Raw genomic sequence first — 17,320 nt, 5'->3', positions numbered from 1 at the left:
AATCTGTGGTAGAACATTCCTAGCTCGTATTGGTCTGATCAGCCACAGCTGGACACACTGAAACTTGACTCTAGCATAGTGAGGTCATTTTGGTTTACTTCGAGAACGAAGGACAACAACCATTAACCATGAATATACAGGCCACCATATTGTGCATTGATCTCCAAAGTGGGGTTTGTGAACATGGTATGAATCCAATGTGTGCTTGATTAATAAATGGAGACGGGGAGAAGAGATGGGTCACATCCTCCCCTCCCCTCAATAGCCAATAATGGACTTGACTCCAACACATTGTACTATGCCCCTTTTAACCATTACCACTCAAACCTTCTCTGCTTGGCTCCCTCTCATCACTGGACTCTCAGGGGTTGCAAACAACATTCTCTACATACCCAAACCTCCCCAACAGCCCCACACTCAGCTCCTAGTTCACCTGGCAACTCTAGCAGGCATCCCACATAAGCCAGGCTTTGTGAGGGGTTCTATGTGCTTGGACAATGGCTAGTGAGGAAAAGGCCTACAACCCCTCCCTCTTCTTTTGGATGAGAGAGAGTGTTACACAGGGTGAGGTAGTATGGATGGGTTATCAATGGTATGATAGCAAATGTTTAACAACTAGCTCCCTGGAAAAAAGATACACATATGACACACTTTTAAATTTTATCTTCATTATTAACATTGTACCTATCACTTGCTTAAGTCTAGACCGGAGCTACACAACTTGGCAGTAGTTAGGAGCCAAAATTAAAATTGACTAAACTTCTTCAGGCCTCAGATAGTCTAGTCACTAGAGACAGACTGACCATGGTTGGTTGCCATAGGTAACATGACAAATAGGCGAGAGAGTGCAGTGGCTACCCACCTGCCAAATTATGTGGCAGGCACAGTAGTGATTAGTGGTAGGCCAGTTAAGCGGGGCATTGACAAAGCACTCTTTACGTCTTTGCTTTCTTTTAAATCCTCTCCATTTTTCATGGGCTGCCTGGAATACTTTGGCAGGCTGTAGATGGCCCATGGGTCATATATTGTGCAGGTCTGGTCTAGACAATAAGTAAAACAATGAATCCAGCACTGATTTGTAGCATTTGCCAATCTCTGAATAATCACATCGAAAATTTAACAATTGGACTTTCACAAGCCAGTTGGAATTGGCTCCAGCACAGCCTTGGAACTTGTGACAGATCACTGATCTCCTTATATTGTCTTTCCCTTTAACCTACCCCATTTCTAAATTTCTCTGCTACTGTCGAAGGCACCACCATCCTTGCAGTCACCCAGGTTTTCAGTCTCAGTGTCATCCTTGACTCCTTATACCCTACCCCACATATCCAACCACTTATAAAGTCTAATTTTCCGATCTACACAACATTTTTTGCATCTGTCCTCTTCTCTCTATTCACACCTTAGTTCAGGCTATCATCTCTCTGATGAACCTTTTTAATAGTCTCCTAATTGTTCTCTGTTTCAGCTTCCTTCCCTCTCTAATTTACCCTATATAAAGCTGCCAAAGGGATTTTCATAAAGCCCAGGACTGACCATGTTACTCCCCTGGTCAATAGAATTCAGTATCTCCCTACTGACTCTAAGACCAAATATGATTTTATCTTTATCTAAACTCTTTTAAACTTCAATTTTGTGTTTTAGAATGTACAGAACTATTAGTATAATAGTATACATATATAATTTATCAATAAGTAAATGATTAGTGCAAGTAATGAATCCCATGAAATAGTCTCATGTGTTTGAATCTGTGCTGTTTAAAGTGATAATTATATAAAATATGGTCATTGGTTTTAGCCCAAAGGGAACATTTAGTGAGAATTTAAACAATGCAACCACTTCATAGGATTCATTATCTATAATATTAGGACCTAGCTGTATAGGCATGTTGGGAGCATAAGCTCAAAAAACTTACTAATAGGGTTCACAGTCAAAACAGTTTGAAGCCTACTGCTCTAGGAAACTGAGTATAAGCTCTATCTAGTCCCTCCCATCTCTTTTCCTGTTTCCAGTCTCTAAGGCCAAGCTTCAAGGTATTGCATAGGTGTATAAACTAGTAATCACTAGTCATCAGTAATGTATTGTTACAGATAGTACAGGGGGCTTAACAATTTATCAAAGACCTAACCTTGTCAAAGTAATTTCTACCTTACTAGTAAAGGAGACATCATCAAAGACAGAAAAAAGGCCCTATTAATAGGGCAACAAAGACTTGGCCTGGACATACTCACTACATATATGTTAAAATCACATCAGATTCCTTGCTATTAATGCAACTATGGAGAAAACTCTTCTCCTTGACCTTCTGGTTATTTATTATTAGCCAGACATAAAACAGGGAGATGTATGTTCACTGAAGGTATCTGTTCACCACTGTCATGGAGGTGCTATACCAGGTTCAAATGGGAGAGGGATTCTCTCTGGATGGCAAGGTAATCTAGATGAGCAGGTTCATGGATAATGTATTGAATGCATCAAGTTACACCACATTACATCACATCTCCAGTTAAATCCATGATTACTCAAAAGAGATTGGCTTAAATATATGTATAAAAAAGAAAACTTAATGAAAAGTTCCAGACATACTATGCTTAGTTCATGCATCAGTACTAGGACAGAGAGTACAGATGGACTCAGAAATGAAAAGGAAATGAGAGCAGGCCAGATTGCATTCATGAAGTCAATCAGTACTTTTAACAACCCATGATGCTTCAAAACCCCCAAACCCATCTCTTTTACCCCAGTGTTGTCCTGGGAACACTGAATTGGTTCCAAATCTTAGAATACCACTTTCTCTGAAGAATCAAAGTTACAGATGACCCAAAGTCAATGGAAAAGATACATGTTAGGCTTAAGTAGGCTGCAGCCTATTTGCTTTTAAAAATCTTTTTTTTTAAGTTTGTAACTCAATAAATGCCTAAAAAAAATTCCAAATACAAATTAGAATAGAGAAAAAGGATTATATGTAAAATCACAAATCTCTACAGGGTATAGATTGCTTTTTATATGTGTTGTCTCCCTCATTAACTAATGAGCTTTTCTTGAGAGCTTTTCTACTATATATTATGATATATTACACATTATAATATAATGTATTATAGCTTTTCTCTGTGCTTTACATAAAGTTGTGATAAGTTCCTGGGCAAAGTTAGTAGCTGCAGGTATGTAGCATGGATTTGCAGTGTGGGAGGAACAGAGGAGACTCTGGCCCAACAGGGGAGTCCCTGGATCAATAGAGGCAGAGGACAAAGCCATAACCCTGAATTTCCCCTGTCATCACTGCTTGAGTTATATGAACTGCATAGGTCTGGGGAAAATGAGGTTCAGTTCTATCAATCCTGAGTGCCTTTATCTTGTATGAATATGGAATGGGGTGGGAAAAGAGAAGAGGGAGGGATGAGAGAGAGAAAAAATAGATATAGAGGAACAAAGACAGAAGGGAGAGAAAGGGAATGGGAAGGGGGGCAAAATAGAGAGAGAAAGAAAAAGAAAGAAGAAAGAGGCAGAGAAGGGAGAAGACAGAGCAAAAGAAAGAAAAAGGGGAGGAGAGAGGAGAGAAAGACAGGGAGAAAGAGAGAGAGAAGAGAAGGGGATGTAGACAGAGAAAAAAAGAGAAAAGGGAGGAGAAAGAAAAGTAGAGAGAAACAGAGGGGAAAAGACAGAGAAGAAAAAGAGACAAAGAAAGAAGGGAGAAAACAAAGAGGGAGGAGGAGGAGAGACAGACAGACAGAGAGACAAAGAGAGAGACAGAGACAGAAGAGAGACAGAGAGAAAGGAAGAGAGAGAATAGAGACAGAGGGAAGAGAGAAAGAGACGCAAGTCAGTGGGGAGGAAGAGAGAGAATAGAGACAGAGGGAAGAGAGAAAGAGATGCAAGTCAGTGGGGAGGAAGGTAGAGGAAAAGAAGAGAAAGGGGAGGAGAAAGACAGAGAAGTAAAGAAATAGGGAAAAAGGCAGAGACAAAGAGAGAAGGGAGGAAACATAGAAAGAAGGAGGAGGAGGAGGAGGAGGAGAGAGAGAGAAGAGAAGAGAGAGAGAGAGAGAGAGATGGAAGGCAGAGAAAAAGAAACAGAAAAGCGGGGAGAAAAATACACACAAGAGGGAGAGACAGAGAGAGAATGACTTCAGTCCAGTCCCATTATTTTAAGAGTAAACTGAAGTGTGATGGATGGAGGGCAGAAAATCTTAGGTTCAAGTCCTGCCTTTAACACTTTCTAGCTGTGTGACCACGTGCATATCACTCTACCCTTCTGATCCTTAAGCAACTCTCTTAGCCTCATTTACTAAGTTTTGTTGGATCAAAATCTGCTTCAGTATAGATCACTGATGTATCTAAAGTTGGGACAACCCCACTTGCATGACCCACCATGGTGTAGGTGTGAGGATCTCAGTTTGAAAATGCACAATGCTATGCACAAGTTCTGCTGCAGCTCAACACTTCCAGAATGTCCCCAGGAGGACCTAGTCATTGAGTACTCCCAAAAGAAGACAATTGGAACTGGCTTATCCTCTCAGAAGCTGTGCTTGCTCTGAATCATGCCCTTTTCAAAAAAAGATTTGGGCTTTCTCCTTAAAATCTGTGTTTTTCAAATTAAGCTTTGAGATGGCTCTTGGCAGTGTGCTTTAATAACCTGTGAATATATTTGAAATCTCATGTTGTTCAAATGTTTCATCAAGGGGAGTAACAAAGAACAAATAAGAAGGCTTGCTATGACACCATGCTATGATTATCCCAAAGCTTATTATTAAGAAGTTGCTTTTTTTTTTTCAAAATCAGCTCTCTTGTTGCACTGATCAGGGCCTCAGAAACCTAGCTCTTTGAAGACATTATCTCCTATCAATTAAATATATAAATACATGCAACGCTATTGAATTACCTCTTAACAGTTACATGTTATATATGGTTTCAATGATAGATTCTTGAAATGAGAAAGTTTGTGAAATAATTTATAGACTGCCAGTCTTTACCTGTTATTGAGATATTTCTGTCATGTCTGACTATTTGTGACCCCATTGGGGGTTTTCTTGGCAAAGAGACTGGAGTGGTTTGCCATTTCCTTCTCCAGCTCATTTTACAGATGAAGAAACTGAAGCAAACAGGATTAAGTGACTTGCCCAGGGTCACACACCTAATAAGTGTCTTAGGCCAAATTTGAACTCAGATCTCGTGACTCCAGGCCTGGTGCTCTATCCATTGTGCTATCCAGCTGTCCCTTGCTTGGGTTATCTGTCTTTTTTGACTCTTCCACTTCCCCATCAGAAGAAGAGAGGGGAGAAATTATGGTACAGTGGGAAAATGCTAGATATGACATCAGAAGATCTAGGTTTAAATCCCAGCTCTGACATTTGTGACCTTATTAGAAGGACCAAAATTTAAGAATACCTTGAAGGTGGCAACTGAGGAGCATGGTCCTTTCAGTGTTAAATATCTGGGAAATGAGGTTAGATTAGGTGACCTCTAAGGTCCCTTCTAGCTTTAAGCCTATGCTGTGATAAACTCACCGCTCCTGCTTGATATATGGGTTCAAGTAAATAAATTATTTTCAGCATATGCCATGCCTCTAGACAGAACCATGACATGCAAATGGTTCTGGAGTTTCCTTTATTTAGTCACCCTACAAAAACAAAAGCAAAATATACAAACCATTGTAACAAAAAAACAGAATCAAGCTAAATAAATTCACAAATTGGCTATGTTAGAAAATGTATGTCTTATTCTGCATCTTGAATCCATCACTAGGAAGTGAATAGCAAGGAACCATAGACATATACCATTCTCAAAACACCTGTGGTTGAGGAGAGAAAAGCTTCAACATCTAGCTCATTGCCTGGGCACCTAGTGGGAACTTAAATGCTTATTGGATTGATAGATGGATTAGTTTAGTGCTGAGAGGAGTCTTTTAGATTATAAGAGATCAGAGCATTATAAAGTTCACGTGATGATAATGTGCTGAACCTAGGATTGGAAAGGATGTCGGAGGTCAGTTCCCTTGTTTTACACATGCACAAACTGCGGCTTGACAAAGTTAAGTGACTAGAGAAAGGTCACAGTGAAATTTTGCATTCTCTGAATCTTTCATTCAAATGTGTGCTTCTAAAAATGTAGTCTCCTGTGGAGTAACACCCATGAAAGCCTGCTGGTTCTCTCCTAAGCCCTCAACAAAGCTGTTTTCCACGAAGTCCTCCTCAGGCAGACACGGCCACTCTTCCCTCTTCTCCTTTCAGAAAAGTGTCTGTTCAGCAGTGCAGAGTGTGGCAGGCACCTTGTGTGCCTTATTGTGTTGTGGAGGTGACCCTGGATTCTCAAAGCCTATGCAAGTTGATTTACAAACTCTGAAAGGTCTACCATTTTGGAAAAATATCAAATGTTATCTTGGCAACAGACTACATCTACTTTCCAAGATAGTAAATGCAAAAATGGAATTCAAACAAAAGACCTGTAACAATGCTCTAAAAGACTAGCTAGTTCAAACCCTCATGTTTATGGACAAAGAAACCAAGGCCCATAGAGACTTATCCGAAGTGACTTGCCCAAGGTCATATAGCTAGTTGGAGGCAAAGCTGAGATTTGAATACAGTCTGTTTGAATCTAAACATAGTGCTGATCTCACTACCTCACAGTGTCTCTCCTTTGGATCTGGAGTGAGCAATAGACACTGTTCTAACCAGCCTGACCATCCAAGTGTGTCTCTAGAATGCTCTGGGACATATTGAGAGGACCATGTCCACCAGGCTGTAACTGCAGGTGAGAATCACTAGATGGTGATGTGACAGACAGGATAGAGATCACTGTTTGCCTGGATTGTTTCTATGGTTACATTCCAAGGAAAAATACTCTCCAGGTCATCTGCTGCAATTCTATTTAACAAGCCTGCTCTAAGTGCCTGAGATGTTGGCTCAGAAAGATTCTAAACTCAAAGGTGCTGCCTTAGCAGCTGATAAAATTTATTTAAAAAAAATTACTTGATGAATTCTTTTTTGAGTATGTGTCAAATAACATTGACCTCAAAAGAAAACTGAAATACAGAGGATGGTAAATATTCTACCCAAGATCATGCAAAGAGTAGTCATAACAGTTAAAATAACTGACATTTATGTAAGCTAGTTCATAAAACAATTAATATTTTGTAAAGCAAGTGACATTGGTAGGAGGAACTGTTCCCTAATTTGCAGAAGTCTTTTTCTCCATACTCTGGAGAATCAATTGCAGTCTTGGAAGAAAACACTTTTATTAAAATGATGCAAACACACTCCCTGAACCAGTCATGTGCAACTCACCATTTCACTCAGTTCTACGTGAATGTGGCAGGCCTTCTCAAAAATTCAGGGGCAGACACCATAACAGAGGCCCTGTCTATATGTCAGCTGTTAGAGATGGAGATCAAAGCAGACACTGATTTTTCAGATAGTTTAGATGGAAATTTAGGCATACATCCTGACTATATAACATATAAATAATCTCTCTAGAATCCTGGCTGCCTCTGAATAAAGTAAAATCATTAGAAGGCCCAGAGTCTCCCTTTACTTTCTTGACATAAAGGACTAATTTTTAGCATGGCTGAATAGAATCTGTGGGATGGACCTGAAATCAAGAGATCTGAGTTTGAATTCCAGCTTTTGTATTATTAGTTGTGTGATCTTGGGCAAGGCATTTGACTTCTTTGAGATTCAGTTTCCTCCTCTGTAAAACAGAGACAATAATGCCTTCACTACCTACATCACAATGTTTGCAGGAGTAAAAGATCTTTCTAAGAAAAAAAGCTTTTTTAAAATTCTAAAGCACTATAATTATAATTCATATTGATATGTATTTTATTATTTTAAAAACATTTCCTGATAATAAACTTGTTAGACAGGCAGTGCTAAATTAAAGCTCTGAAAAGTCACTTTGGTACCCGTGAATATATAACCCATAAACATCTGTGACTGATATGCCTGTATCTCTCCTATCCTCAAAACTTTCTCCTTTTAATTGTGATAGAATGCTACTGCGCTATAAGAAATGATGAGCTTGATGATCTTAGAAAAACATAGAAAGACTTGCACAAAATAATGAAGAGCAAAATGAGCAGAACCCAGAGAACATTATATATAGTAACAGCAGTACTGTTTTTAAAATAACTTTGAGTGAATAAATCTTTTGATCATTATAAATACCCAAATTAACTATAAAGGACCTATGGAGGAAGCTGCTATCTGTATCTAGAAAAAGTTGTACATAATAGACTTACAGTTTTATGTTCAATCATCTTTATTTTTATTATACTATGTTATGGAAATATTTGCTTTATTCCATAAATTAAAAATAAAATAAATACAATTTTTAAAAATCCTTCTTTTTATCTGTCCATCCCCACTCACTATGATCCTATTCCCTTCCTTTCATGGTTAAACTCCTTGAGAAGGCCATCTACAATTGATACTTCCAGTTCCTGTCACTTTCTTTGTAATCTGACTTCCAACTTCGTCACTCAACAGAAACTACTCTCCAAAGTTACCAATTATCTCTCTAACTCCACATTTAACACTTTTTCTCAGTTTGATCCAAGCACAATGTCTTGTTCCACTACCCTAACTTAGACCCTGAGGCTGATAATATAAGTAAAATAAAGTAAGTAATATAAGTAAGCCAAAGAAAATATTGAATAGTATTGAAAAATCTTCATTGAGAGATCCCAACGAGATAATGCTGGCAAAAAGAGTCACCTTACACGAACTGGTAAGAAGAACTGTACCCTAATTTTCAGAAGTCTTTTTCTCCCTTCTCCAGAGAATTAATTGTAGTCTTGAAAAAATACAATTTTATTAATCTGATGCAAACATACTCCCCCTAGTCATGTGCAACTCATCATTTCATTCAGTTTTACCTGAGCCTGGGAGGTCTTCTCAAAGATTCAGGGATAGAGACCATAACTGAAAAATCTTTGTGGCAAGTTTCACTGATAAAATATATAAAGAACTTTATATAAAGAACTTACTCAAATTTGTAAGAATAAGAGCCATTCCCCAATCGATAATTGGTCAAAGGATATGAAAAGGCAGTTTTCAAAGAAAGAAATTCAAGCTTTCTATAACCATAATAATTACTTAAATTTAAGAGTTTAAATCTGCACTGAGACTCTTGCCTGCATGCTTGCTTCAAGTCAGATTTCAGTGGGCTGTGGTTTGCACACAGTACAGAGGAAGTGAATCTGGGCAGTTAGGTGTGGTGCTGCTTCTTTGCATAATGCCATTTTGACTTTGTGATATATTTGTTTGTATGGATGAGTTTGAGTACAGATCCACAATGCTGATTGGAAAATAGCTTCCCACCCCTAAAAAGAGATGTTGCTTGACCAAATACATCAACTCTGAAGTAGAGATGTTTCTTGACTGAAGTGCAATTTCCCAGGAAATTTTGGAGCTAATTTCTCAGGCTTTTAATTCCATTTCAGGGGTAAGTAATAAAGTGCCTTATTTCAAGCCAACAGTATTTATGATTTATCATGGAGAAGGAAGTGTCTTTTTGTCTAAGTAATTGCTGACTGTGTGGTACTTGTGGTTTATTTCCTTTACAAATAAACTAATTGCTGTGGAATGGAAGTCATGCTTTGCTCTCCGGATACAATCCAAAAATGATGGAATGCCGTGGTGTGAAAACACTGGTGCTGGCTGTCAGAGGTTCTGCTCCTTCCAGTAATTCAAGTGTCCCCTGGAAGCTGTGATCAGTGTTTTAGGGCTAATTGCTAACAGGTGTCTGGTTTCCTGATGGTCTGAAATGAAAACCCATGAGAGAACAGATGGAAAGTGGGAAAGTCTATGGTTTCCTGAATATACCAATGACTCAAGTCATTATGGCAAACTGCTAAAAATTTTGCACATTAGTTTTGTCCCACAAGGAGAATTGATGGGTTCTCTCAAGCTTTTAGTTGTTACATCGGCCTAGACTCTATTATATTCTATATTATATTCTAGACTCATAAGCCTTCTTTTGATATCTATATTCTAAAAGCATCTGATAGGGTGGGGCACAACTAAGATGGCAAAGACACCAGATGAATTCTCCCAACATTCCACTACAAACAACTTTAAAATAAAGCCTCAAATTAAATTTTTGAGAAGCAGAGCCAACAAAAGGTTAAAGGGAACCATATTTCCCAGCCTAAAACATCTATAATAAAATATACTTTAACAAACCAATAATAATTCATCTTTGCTAAATGTGTGTGTGTGTGTGTGTGTGTGTGTGTGTGTGTGTGTGTGTGTGTGTGTGTGTATATATATATGTAGTATGTAGATAGATAGATGGATAGATAGATAGATAGATAGATAGTTTTGTTTTCACATAGTCCCAGCCTATATATAGGTATTGTTGTTTTTTTAGTACTTTTCTTCACATTGTCTTACCATTTAATTCCTTCTGTTTTTCATCGTATCTCTCATATTCATCATTTTCATAGTGTAAGACTTTTCCCATATTGATAATGATAATTTGTTTAGCTATTTCCCAACTGTTGAATATAAAGTTTATTGTGAGGTATTTGTTCTTACAAATTAATGAGGGATGATTATTATTTTATAGATGTCTTATTTTCTTTTAAATTGTATCTCTAGGGCATAAACTCAGTAATGAGATCATTAAATTTATTTAATAAAAATACAAAAAATACAATGTTGTACTCTTTAAAATGATAATATAAATTTACAATTCTATTAGCAGTGTAATATTGTTCTTCCTATCTTGAAGCCCCAACAATAATGAATTATGTTGCATTTAATTAATTTTTCATCTTGACATATGTGAGGTGATGCCTCAATGTCGTTTTAATTTGAATTTATTTCATTTTTAGAAAGGTTAAATAATTTTCAAGTGATTACGTTTCATCTTTTCAAAAACTGCCAACATGGCAACTTAGGAAAGGAAATAAAAAATTATAAATGATTATTTGAAACTTCCTTCTCTGATTAAAATGTGTTTCTAATAACTGTTTTTTTTAATAGCTCAGATTTATATAACACTCTAAGGTTTAAACATCAAACCACTGGCTTTTTTTTTTTTTAGTTTCAGAAAGCTTTTATTTGTGGCTCCCCTAAAGGCAAAATATCAGAAAACAATGCACTGCAGAAACATTTTATAGTAGAGAAATAGTATCTTTATCCCTTCCTTTCCCTCAAGTATACATGCTTTCATCTTATTATGTACATTTAAGTTTTCCATGTCTAGATATATGACTTGTTCAAAAAGTCACCTATAATTATGGCCCTCCACCCTCTGTACATCACTTAGCAGGCATTAGAAATCTCTTTTGCCCAATCTAACATAATATTTTAAGGTTGTATTCTGCTTCCCTGTTACATGCTGGAAAGAGAAGATAATTGTGGTTAGAACACTCAATATTTGAGAAAAAAAATACTTTCAGAAACACCTAAATTATTATAAGTTATTGGTCATAAACTTAGGAAGGTGAAGCTGAACACCAGACTTATTAAATTGTCTCCTCCCTCAAATGGCTAATCAGAAAAAGAGATGACTTCTCTATCAGGTCAGTTAAAGAAGTCCTATTCCAGCAATGCTCCTAAGTAGTCCCTTTCCTAAATGTCAACCATACTAGCTGGCTGATGAGGAAGATTGCAACAGATCTCACAAAGATTTAAGTCTCAAACAGTGCCATCCCAGACATAGCCAGCAGAGCAATAAGGGAGTTCAATGGCCCAAATGAAATGCTGGTAAAGGCACAAGGAGAGGAATCATGGATGACTTTTAGTGCCAGTTTTCGTTTAATTAAGCCATCAGTAGAGCAGCCCCAAAACTCTTGACTTTCATCACCCCAAAATGTTTAAATCAATTACTCTAGGAAGACGTGATTGGCAGGCTGGTATCCCTTCCGGTAGAGATCTTCAAGGGAACCCCAGCCAGACCCCAGCGTGGTCTTACTGGGAGTAACCTGCGGCTGAGAGGTATACCATAGGTATTTCTTGACTGAAGGGAGCTCTTTGGTGAAGACACCTTTAGGAAATAGTTTTTCAGCCTCCTCTTCAGAGATAGTTGGAACAACCATGACGCTATCCTCACATTTCCAGTCAACAGGTGTAGTAACCTTTTTGTATGCAGTCCACTGAAGGGAACCAACCAGGAACCATCAAAGTTCCTGCCACTCCCTTTTTATTTGTTTTTCTTTTGTTTATATGAATCATTTCTTTGAACATTTAAATGCATTGTAACTATTACTGCATATCTATTCATTTTTTCTTTTCTTCTCTATCAAAACCACCTCTAACATTCAGTGTTATGCTACTAATCTTATTCTGCCAAATGGCAGTGGAGGAAATCACTCTCTTGATTGGGTCTACTGCAGATTTATGTTACATAATTTCAACTGGGCTCTCACTGCAGCAAGCTGCTGGGTAGAGGATAGACAGTTTCAACTTCTTCTTGGGGCCAAAAATAAATACCACACAATCTGTCAGAGGCATGCCCTGTCCATCCCATTCATCTGGGTCTAACATGCCCAACTTGATGGCAAGGTCCTGATTGTGATCATCAATGATGAGGAAGGCAGCTTCTCTGTGGGTTTGTCTCCATTGTATGCATTGATATCCTTACTCCAGGCAAGATGGTCTTGGATAAAGTCAATAGAAAGGCAATCTTCTTAACATTCTACTTGGCAAATTCTGGGGCTAGCTTTGCAGCATGGCACAGCTCGGTTGTCCACACTGGAGTAAAATCCTGAGGGTGGGAGAAGAGAGTGCCCTATGAGTCTCTGATGAAGTTGAGGAAACAGATGCAGCCAATAGTGGTGTCCTTGAAGTTGGAGGACTTGTCTCTGAAAAGTAGACCTCCAGGCATGGCAGTGGTGGCGAGGGGCAGGAGGAGAAGGAGGAGGAACCGAAGCCAATATGGGCACTCATTCTTACTGCCTTTTTTATTTTTTAAACATCACCAATCATTTTGACTTTTGTCTTGCCACTGGACTTGGATGACTCTGGAAGAGAGAGCCTGACAGAGTTATGTAACTCTGTCTCACTTAAATTCAAGTGATGTCATTGGTCCTCTGAAAACAAAAGACCAACAAGACCAAACCATGCCTAACTTTTTCTTTCTTTAGGTGAATTTGGTCTATTCACATTCAATGTTTCAATCGTTCAATTTGATTTGTGTTTTTTTCCACCCCCCATATTTGTTAGTAACGTGTTTGGAAGCGAATGTGAATTTTCCTATTTTACTGTAAGCAGTATTTCAATATGCCAATGAACTTTGTTTAATTGTTTTGAATACTCCCTCAAGTGACATAGATGACAACTTGTCTAAGTTTCAGTAGAAGATATTTATCTCCAGGTAGCCAATCTGAACATGAGCCATTTTGGGCTAAGCAAGGCTGATTCCCAGACAATATACCTACAGACTGAATTTATGCTTTATGCCTTTCCTGCTTGCTAGGACCTGCCAAAGTTTATGCCATATTGACAAAGCTTTTGAGAGACCAAGGTCATCTCCATACCACAATGAGACATTATACATATTTCAATAACTAGATCCAATAACAAAATGAAATACAATCCTTACAGTTTTTACTGTTAAATTTCTAAGTTTCCCTAAGACTATATATCATCTTCCTTAAAGAGCAAAGGTTTAGGAGACTAATTCCTTTCCCTTTTTCCACTCCCTTTTTGTTGTGTTTTTTTTCTTTGTTTATATGAATCATTTCTTTGAATATTTAAATGCATTGTAACTATTACTGCATGTCTATTCATCTTTTTTTTTTCCTTCTCTATCAAAACCACCTCTAACATTCAATGTTATGGATGATGTGATGCCGCATGTGATCGGAGGCTTGCATTTCTTGCATACCTATTAAAAGGTTTTAGGCACCTCTGATTTAATTATGAAATATCTCTTCAGCTCCAATCAAAGGCATTTTTTCAGACGTGGAATTATCTTCATGAATTCTTTGCAATTACTTTTGTTTTTAAGTATCCACATTTTAACTTTAAACAATGCTTGGTTTTGCTGTGAAACCTTTTTTGGGATATGAGGCTGTATTTTAAAATTTTATGTATATTTTCAAGTTCTTTGATCTGTTATTTTTCTCATGGAAAAATCTGGTGAAATTCTCATTGGTGCTTTTAGGGATTGCTTTCTTTTTTCTGATGGCCTGGAGAGTTCCTTTTAAAAATAATAATGAAATAATAGCTAATATTTATTATTTATTTGCTTATTTAATAATAATATTTATATACTATGTCCCAGGAGCTGTGCTAAGCACTTTACGATTTTTATCTCACGTGATCTCAAAACAACCCTGGGAGGTAGGTGCTATTATTATCCCCATTTTACAGATAAAGAAACTGAGGCAGAGGTTATGTGACTTGCTCTAGGTCACACAGCTAGTAAGTGTTTAAGGCTGGATTTGAATGTGGATCTTCCTGACTCTAGGCTAGGAGATTTAGGAATTGCAATTGGGCTGTTGTGTAGAGGATCCATTTAGCAATCCATATTTATCACTCAATCAAGATTCTGGTAGCTGTTATCTACCAAACTCCAGAACACTCTCCTTTTCTCAAGTGAGCTCAGTGTCTGGTTCACAGTCATGCCCTATTGTCCAACTTCTGCCCTTAGACAGAGGGATTTCAAAATATAAATTGCTATTTCCTAACTTCCCAATTCCTTAATTCACTCATTTCCTGTGACCTAAACCTCTATATCATTTCATTTTCACAAAGAGATGTCTGTATCTTTGATCTTGCCAACACCCATAAGGTTCTACTTCCATGTTCATGAACTCTGATATTCTTTATCTCATCACCATCTTTTATCATTCTATTTTTCCTCTGAGTCACCATGACCTCTAATTCCTCTCTCAGTTCCTTTCCAGGTCAACACCCTGCCCCTGTCCCATACAGGCTACACTCTATCCTCTTCCCAATCTTGACCTCTTCATCTCCACACAATCCTCTTCTCCCAAGTGCCTTGTTTTCTTATACCTGATCATGCTCGGCTAAGCTCCAACTTTGGATCACTTGCTATCTGCTGCCTTTGCTACTAATCTTATTCTGCCAAATGGCAGTGGAGGAAATCATGGAAGTCTCTTGATTGGGCCTACTACAGATTTGTGTTACATAATTTCAACTAGGCTGTCACTGCAGCAAGGAAATTCTTCTATGCCTTCTCAATGAATTCACTGTTCCAATTACCATCCTGGCTTTCTCAAACCTTTTCATTCCTCTCCAAATTTCCCCATTCTCTCAGCTGAGAACCTTGCCTTATATTTCACTGAGAAAATTCAGGCCATTTACCCACAATTCCTTTATTCTTCTCATCTCACAACATTTATGTGCCTTCCCACACTATATTCTTTGTGTCTCTCTCAAGAGATGTCTCTTCTCTTTGCCAAGGCAAAGTCCTCTATATTCATTTGTGATCCCATTCCATCACATTTTCTCCAACAAATTGCCCCTTCTGTCATCTCCATTCCCTCACTTGTCTTCAATCTCTTGCTGTCTCCTGGCTGCTTCCCTGTTGCCTACAAATGTCTGTGTCTTCCCTGTCCTCAAAAATGTTCACTTGATTTGTCCATCACCACTGACAGCTATTCTATATCTGTCCTCTCCTCCGTGGTTAAACTCTGAGACAGTCATCTACAATTGTTGAATCATCTTGTATTACTTTCACTCTTTTCTTTCTGTAGCCTGGCTTCCAATCTCATCATTCAACTGAAAGCCCTGTCTCCAAAGTTACCATCATCGCTTAATCCCCAAATCTAATGATATTTTCAAAGTCCTCATCCTTCTTGACCTCTCTGAAGGCTTTGACACTGTGAATCACCCTCTTTTCCTTCATACTCTCTTCTCTTTAGGTTTTCACCACTCTACTCTCCTCTAGGTCTCCTCCTAAATATCTTCACTCCTTCTTATTGCTTTTTTCTATCCAGGTCACACCAACCATGAGCCCCCAAGGCTCTGTCCTGGACCTGCTTTTTTCTTTCTTTACTATTTTGCTTGGTGATCCTATCAGCTCTTATTGATTGAATTATCTTCTCCATGCAGATGATTCTCAGGTCTTTGATCTAGCCTTGACCTCTCTCTTGACCTCCATCCAGTCTTGCATTTCTATCTGTTGGACATCTCAAAGTGGATGTCCTGTAGATATCTTAAGGCCCACATGTCCAAACTGAACTTACTATCTTTTCCCCAAACTCCTTCCCTCTTCAAAACTTCTCTATGACTTCCAAGGGCATTATCATTCTCCCAGTATCCAGGCTTACAACCTAGGGGTCATCCTTGACTCTTTCCCTTCTCCCCCCTCCCCAATATACAATTTCTTGCTAAGTCCTATTGATTCCACTTTCCCAAAATCTCTTACATCCTCCTTCTCCCCCCTGACACTGCCATCACCCTAGTACAGGCCCTTATCATCTCATGACTGGACTATTTCAATAGCCTACAGGTTTGGATTCCTTGCCTCAAGTCTCTCCCCCACTCTAGCCCACCCTCCACTCAGCTGCCAATGTGATCATTCTAAAGTTCAGGACTGACTTTGTCCCCTCCCACTCAGTGAATTCTATCAGGCTCATTCATTAGCTCCACAATCAAATATGAAATTTTCTGTTTGTCTTTTAAAGACTTTTGTAGCCTGGACTCTTCCTGCATTTCCACTCTTTTTTCACCTAACTCCCTACATACGCTACAGATCCAAATGACAATTGCCTTCTTGCTGCTCATCATGTCCTCCATCACCTGACTCCATGCCTCTTCAATGGTTTCCCTGGCTTCCTTTGGGTCCTAGATAAAATCCTACCTTCTTAAAGAAGCCTTTCCTGGTCACTCTTAAGCTAACACCTTCCATCTTAGATTATTTACAAGTTACCCTGAATCTATTTCGTATGCACAAAGCTGTTTGCATATTATTTCTCCTCCCTCTTAGAATATAATCCTTGAAGACAGGGACTATTCTTTCCTTTCTCTGTATTCTCAGTGCTTATCTGATTGTCTGGCACGTATGAAATGCTTAATAAATGCTTGTTGACTGAGTAACTGATTGACCAGTAGCTATGAGACAAATTAGGAGGCTACTGTAATAGTCCAGGAAAGAAGGTCCTCAATTTGGGTGGTGGATATGTATGTGAAAAGAAGAAAGATATGAGGTATATTTTGGAGGCAGAATCTACAAAACCTGGTAACTGGTTGTCTATTAGGGGTAAGAAAGAGGATGACAAGAATTGAGTATGACTATTAAACTATGAACCATTGACAATGTCCTATAGTCAGGTACCAATGTAGGATGAGGTATTGGGAATACAAAGAAAAAAAGTGAAATAATCCTTGCCCTCAAGGAGCATACGTTC

At 38.3% G+C, this 17,320-nt stretch overlaps 1 protein-coding gene and 1 pseudogene across 1 annotated transcript in view; one reads left to right on the top strand and one right to left on the bottom strand.

Annotated features, from left to right (window-relative positions):
* The first annotated feature begins 9,227 nt into the window (after positions 1-9,227).
* TLR3 (toll like receptor 3) overlaps positions 9,228-17,320 on the top strand; it is a 34,167-nt gene continuing 26,074 nt past the window's right edge. Inside the window, exon 1 of the mRNA XM_021007696.1 lies at positions 9,228-9,435. The gene's annotated coding sequence lies outside the window, so the exon portion shown is untranslated. The remainder of the gene's footprint in view (positions 9,436-17,320) is intronic.
* On the bottom strand, positions 11,825-12,825 carry LOC110222599 (peroxiredoxin-6 pseudogene; annotated as a pseudogene).

Source organism: Phascolarctos cinereus, unplaced genomic scaffold (assembly GCF_003287225.1).
Source record: "Phascolarctos cinereus isolate Bilbo 61053 unplaced genomic scaffold, phaCin_HiC Scaffold_9;HRSCAF=440, whole genome shotgun sequence".
NCBI lineage: Eukaryota > Metazoa > Chordata > Mammalia > Diprotodontia > Phascolarctidae > Phascolarctos > Phascolarctos cinereus.
Note: the sequence above shows the minus strand (reverse complement) of the source record. Positions and strands in the feature narration are given on the sequence as shown.